This window comes from Chelon labrosus (genome assembly GCF_963514085.1).
Source record: "Chelon labrosus genome assembly, chromosome: 3".
Lineage (NCBI taxonomy): Eukaryota > Metazoa > Chordata > Actinopteri > Mugiliformes > Mugilidae > Chelon > Chelon labrosus.
In genome coordinates, this window is record NC_140339.1 from 26,393,566 (window position 1) to 26,400,389 (window position 6,824).

Genomic DNA, 6,824 nt, shown 5'->3' on the forward strand with positions numbered 1-6,824 from the left:
ATGAACTCTTCAGCTGTAAGACAAAGTGCTGTATCTAATGGGAGCAAGTCACAGTATCTATTTTGTCCTGCCAAAGGGAGGCTCTTTGTTAGCGATGACTGAACATTCTACGTAGACTTTATAAGATTTAAAGTTGGCTGATACCATGAAACCCACAAAACCCAAGTTAGTTTCTAACTACTAGAAATATTTTCCCTGGGTTTTCATCATTGAAATATTCACAACGTAAACACGATGCATCACGTGATTTTAAATTACACAATTTACTTTTCAGAGGCCAAACAACATTACAAGAAGTAAATTAGATATATATATATATATATATATATATATATATATTTTTTACATTACTAAGGATTACAATAGAAGCTGCCGTGAAGAGGTGCCCACATGAATGAATGTATGACAGTCTATCTCTATTTTTCAAGCCTAAATTTAGAAAAACAATTTTAAGGAAGAGTGAAAGGGCTGAACAAATGTCTCATGAAAACTTAAAACTCATTTGGGTTGCACTTCTCTGAATGCTTGATAAATGGTAAGGCCAGTAGATGGTGCTAAAGTGCTTCAGTGCTTCCTGGTATTTTTTCCAGTTGTTCATACGGAAAACAGTTATTGCGCCAGGAGTGTAAAGATTATTGATGAACAATTGGCTTAAAGTTTCTTTAAGGTAATCAAATTTGGTCCTCGAAATTCATGAATTAAGTCTTTAATCCTTAACAATAATCACATCGCCAGTGTACATTAATTAGGTTAAACCTCTCATATATAATTGGGTCTCTTCTTTTTACTACTCACTAATATTTTGACACATGATATGCAGTGCACATGTGATTAATAACATTAACACTGTCTGAGTGCTAGCATTCACAGAAGCAAAGCCCTGAAAATCTTACGCCTGAGCTGAATGTAATCATTATTTTTGTTAGTCAGACGTGTTGACAAGTCAAAATGAGGAATTATGCCTAACAGACCCTTTTTCACAGCAGGCGTTTTTGACTTGTCACTGTATGAAAAGACAGGGGTATTAATGACGACTGCATTCCACTTCGGGGAGGCTTTGCTTCTGTGCATGCTTGTCATGCTCACTTAATGGATGTGAGCCATCATTAATACACCTGTGACCAAACTGCTTGCTGTGAAACAGGTCTGTGTGTTTTAAAGATAAAATGTATGCCCATGTCAGAAATCCCAAAATATGACTTATCTAGATTTTCGCATCCAAATGAGCCTTAGAACAATTGTTGAAATGTATGTTGTCATGCCTGGTGCCACATGGTTAAATTACGTAACATACTGTATAATTGCAGTTCCTTTGGTTCAGTTCCAGCTGTGACCTTAATTAAATGCACCGCCTGGCAAAAAAAAAGGCGCCACCTGGATTTAACTAAGCAAATAGGTACGAGCCTCCTATTGGATAATTACTGCATTTGTGATTATCTTTCAGCTGGCAACAAGTTATTTAACCCCAACTGATGCAATGAGTAGCTTCTTATTTCTTAAACAATCATGTCTAAAGACACATCCTGTGGTCATGGAAAAGATGTTAGTTTGTTTGAGAAGGGTCAAATCATTGGCACGCATCAAGCAGAGAAAACATCTAAGGAGATTGAAGAAACTACTAAAATTGGGTTAAGAACTGTCCAACGCATTATTAAAAACTGGAAGGATAGTGGGGGACCATCGTCTTTGAGGAAGAAATGTGGTCGGAAAAAATCTTGATTGATCGTGATCAGCAATCACTTAAAGGCTGGTGAAATCAAATCGCAGAAAAACAACAGTAAAACTCAGGGCTATGTTTATTTGTGAAAGTAAGAGCATTTCCACACGTACAATGTGAAGGGAACTCAAGGGATTGGGACTGAACAGCTGTGTAGCCTTAAGAAAACCACTAATCAGTGAAGCTAACTGGAAAAAAAAGGCTTCAATTAGCTAGGGAGCATAAAGATTGGACTCTGGAGCAATGGAAGAAGGTCATGTGGTCTGATGAGTCCAGATTTACCCTGTCCCAGAGTGATGGGGGCATCAGGGTAAGAAGAGAGGCAGATGACGTGATGCACCTATCATGCCTAGTGTCTATTGTACAAGTCTGTGGGGGCAGTGCTATGATCTGGGGTTGCTGCAGTTGGTCAGGTCTAGGTTCAGCAACATTATGTGCCCAAAGAATGAGGTCAGCTGACTACCTGAATATACTGAATGACCAGGTTATTCTATCAATGGTCTATCAAGGTCTTTTTTCTTCCCTGATGTTCACGGGCATATTCCAAGATGACAATGCCAGGATTCATGGGGCTCAAATTGTGAAAGAGTGGTTCAGGGAGCATGAGACATCATTTTCACACAGGGATTGGCCACCACAGAGTCCAGACCTTAACCCCATTGATAATCTTTGGGATGTGCTGGAGAAGGCTTTGGTCAGTAGTCAGACTCTCCCATCATCAATACAAGATCTTGGTGAAAAATTAATGCAACACTGGATGGAAATAAATCTTGTGACGTTGCAGGAGCTTATCAAAACAATGCCACAGAGAATGCGTGCTGTAATCAAAGCTAAAGGCTGTCCAACAAAATATTAGAGTGTGACCTTTTTTTTTTTTTTGGCCAGGCAGTGTATCATCCCTTTGTCCCCCTGGATGTCTGTGCCTCTACAGTCACAGTCAAACAAATATGCAGGTAATCTTAAAAATGATGTTAAAGATAATAACGTTTGTAGCGTTTACCCAATTTTCAATACATAACATTTGACCCTAGAGTGGGAAACGCCATAATTGCAAAGCTTTAAATAATGTATGTAAGTGTAAGTGCCGGATGTGAGTAACATTTGCACAGCTATACTGTATACACACTTACTGTGCTTATGTTTTATTAAAAAGCATTACAAATATGAGAATTATGACAACGCATAAATTGTTATAATGCAGCCATCAGCTACAGTTCAGACCAACCCCTATAACAGATTTCTTTTCTTGGTCCGGCTTAGTTTTATTCCAATGCTTCTGGGTCTTCAAGGCTGGAAAACAGATTGAGACAAGCGCACACATAGACAAACAGACATGTCTGTGAATGTCTAAATGTGCTTTTAGTTATAATTTTCCATTTTCTCATCTTTTGTGTTCACAGTATTCTTCCCTTTTAGTGTCATGTTTTAGCATGAGCGCGATCCAGGGACACAGAAACACTTCAGGATTATTAGAGCTCTATACCTGCAGTGGTGAATAGGTCAACAAGTTTAGAAATCATCCATTAAAGAATCGGGACAGCAGGGGGAAAAGATCCTCTTTGGAATGCAAATTTAATTGACTGAACTCTCAGCATACAGAACATGAATCACATTAAGAACAACCATAGCTTGGCTGAATTATTCATACATCCTGGCCTATCGAATCCCCGTCCCTAGACAACCCCACCCTAAAGCAGGTTGTTCAAAAACTTACAGCTCTTCCCTGACTTGCCCCTCCTGTTGCTGCTCCTATTCATCCAGGACATGTGTCTCATTTATTATATGACAGTTTCCTTGCTTGTTATCGAATTGGATCTAATTTACTGTCGATAGGGTGATTCATACATGGCAGAGGTGGTGTGTGGTCAGTGAAAATTAGCATACAGGGACTCAGAAACCTGCTCATACTGACCGTGTGTTTAATATTCTGAGCACATACTGCATGAATATGCTGAGGTAGAGCAATGGTGGCTGTCCTGTGTGCCAAATTGTGCTGGGCTTGAGGGACTGCCTGAGTCATCAGTGACAAGCCCTGTGTCTGATTCCAGCTCTGCTTACACTCAGGCTGGGCTTTACCTGAGGGTCTGATGCTATTACCATGAGATTTGCTGGAGAAGAGAACGCTCCCCAGAGACAAGTTAAAGTGTTTCCTCTGTAATAAGCCAAAAGTGAGATGGAGACATAGACTGAATGTAATATTATTTTTAATTCACAAAAGAAGCTTTGTATCATGAAAGATGTCAAACATGTTAAGTGGTCGACTACACGTTTATTACCAGGATGACAAACCATTTTTGGAAGGTACTGGCAAATGACGACGTCATTACAGATTTGTGGTCTCTGATCAGAAAACAATTTAGTTTCACTTGCAATATTTTTTTATATGTTCTCTTCTCCGCTGAGAAAGACTGAGCTGTGATTGTGAGGTTGGACTAGTAAATGGAGCTACTAGCTCCCTGTATCATTACTGGCTGCTACTGAGGTTGGTAAGGACAGGCTGCACTTTGCAATATTTGATATTTGATATCTGATAGAAGTCTTGGCTCTCTCGGCTAATGGTAATTGGAGCTGTGAAATGTTTAGAGCTTCATCAGTTCAACCACAAATACAGCCAAAGTCCAAGGGATAACCGTATCCACAGCACCTGCCTCAGCCAGTACATAGCAGCTGTGGCTTTGTTCAAAGCCAGTATCGTGATACAGAAATAACTACATAATGTAAAGTGTCTCATCATCTCGGTGTTAATCTGTAGAATGTTTCCTAAACATCTGCTGTAACTGGACTCGACCAACACACCAACTATGCCTTTGGATCGGTCACAAAATTCTGCAAAATGCAATGTGAGGTTGCACAATTCCACTCACCCTTCAGAGGGCCTGTACAGAGGACGTGGAAAAAACATGTGTTTTGTCTGTTAATTTGTGAGTTAATTGATGTTTGCAGAGTGGGCCCTAAGATCGGTCGGAAAATGATCTGAGTGGGAGTGACGGGGAATGGCATGCAACAAAGACCAGAATCAATGAGAGTACATGAACAGCATCTTAAATCCCTCGTCTATCCCATCCCTGACACTCAAACTCCGGCAAGTTACGTGTGCAGTATAACAGATTCTTCAGTGAAGTTGTGAGGGATCTGGAGCATCCAGGACATACTGAGTAGGACGGACACCAGATGTCATATGTGCTCTACCTGTGACCATCACGCCATCCTGCAGTCAGAAGGTGCAAGCGCTCAGTCCCGAAATAGTCTTGCCTGACTAATCCGAGTGACAAACCACTGTATAAAGCCCTGAGGCATCATTGTGGGACAGACAATTTTCTTAGGCTCAGAAAAATGGAGTAGGTGCTTCAACTCTGGTATAAAAACCAGTCAGTATAATGTGGTCCGCCTTCCATTAAGTCTGCTGCCATCATTCTGTAAGGACAAAGATCTAATGTACTGGGCAGCAGAAAAACATCTTCCCTCCACATCCAAACAAGTAATAAAGCCATTTATCAAAATCACCCTGTGGCAGTGGCACTGAAAGCTCAGTGCTCTAGTCTGAGACCAAACAAAAAGGCTGCCAGTAGACGTTCATTAGCTCATCACTAAGAGTTTATGGCTGCTTTCCTTTGAGGGCTCAAGGAACGATACACATGGACATAGAGTTAAGAGTCTGTTATAATTTCATAACGTAGCTAATTACTTCTTGTAAATATAATGTGGCTGACCATTTTGGTTACAAGTAATTGTGCCGGACAAAATATTGTGTATATAAAATGCAGCCGTAGCTGCCCTCCAAGTCTTTTATTAATATATTTACCGGTAATAGACGGATCAGTGCGTCCCTCATTACAGTGTTTATCAGGTTTTGTTTTTAATGTAATATACACCAGAGCTATTTCCATAATGCGTGGGTGTCTGTTAATAGTTAACTAAATTATATGTTGTGTTTTCAGACTTTCAGAGAATGAACTAGAATAAATGCTATTATATCAAGGCCTGTTTTACAGCAAAGGTCATGCACCCTAGAAAAAAATCTGTGAGCTCATAATAAAAAAGAAATAAAATACAGCTGTGTTGGCAGTGCCTTTTTCTCACAAGCACCCTTGAACCCCCATTCTTGGATGTAGAAATAAATAAATAAATAAAAAGACGTTGCCCCGAGAAATCTCTTGAGTCAGACCTCCCATAATTAGTAGATATGAAGAACATGGAGAATTAAAAGACTTTTGATATTGGTATTTCTGCTCCCCCTCCCTCTGCAGCTTTCCGTCGAAAAGGAGAAAGCGTCTCTGTTTGTCAGTGGGCTTTAAATTGGCGAAAATAAACAGCTAGAAAAGGGAGAGCACAGCACATGAGCGTGCTGCACGGCAGGTCATATGGTGACTGCTTTAATCATATAAATATTGATTAAATGTATTGGCATTCATATTGCTTTGCTGCGACAGGCTAAAGAATCCACTCAGCATTAACTTGCCACGCAGAGAAGAGATTTGTTTTGAAAAAGCGCTGAGATTTCAGGTTGTTGGGAAGATCGGGCTATTGCTCAATCACTCACTGTCCTATTTTCAAAGGTCTATTTTGGCTCAATATTCATTGTCTATACAACGCACATCAGAGTCATCAATATTGCTGATTCTGGTTTATTGTGTCCCTTTCAGAACACTTAGCGTAGGATAGCATAGGCATTATACATTAGTCTTTCTCCTTGTAATACTTGTACATTGCTTCAATGTGTATTCATGTTAATCTGCATCAAAATCAGTAATATATGCTCATCCTCTAAGAACATTACACACATATAATCTGAGAATGTATTAAATTTATCACAAGGTTTTTATTTAGATTAGGAGTATGGGATTTGCTGCAGTTTATGGGACTGTCCGTCCTACTGCTGCTCTTATTCATCCACACGTCTCTAATTTTTTATTTTTTTTTACCTCTGAATTAGCGTTAAAGATTACCTAAAGAAGTGTTTGACAGTTCAGTGTTTCTTTCTCCTCAATGCCCCCCCCCCCCATCATCGATCACCCACCCTGTTTCTCCATGCAGGTTGAGCTGATTTGGCACTGATAGCCAGCTCCCACATGGTGCAGTGCTTTAGTTTTGTTCTTGGAGTGCGTTA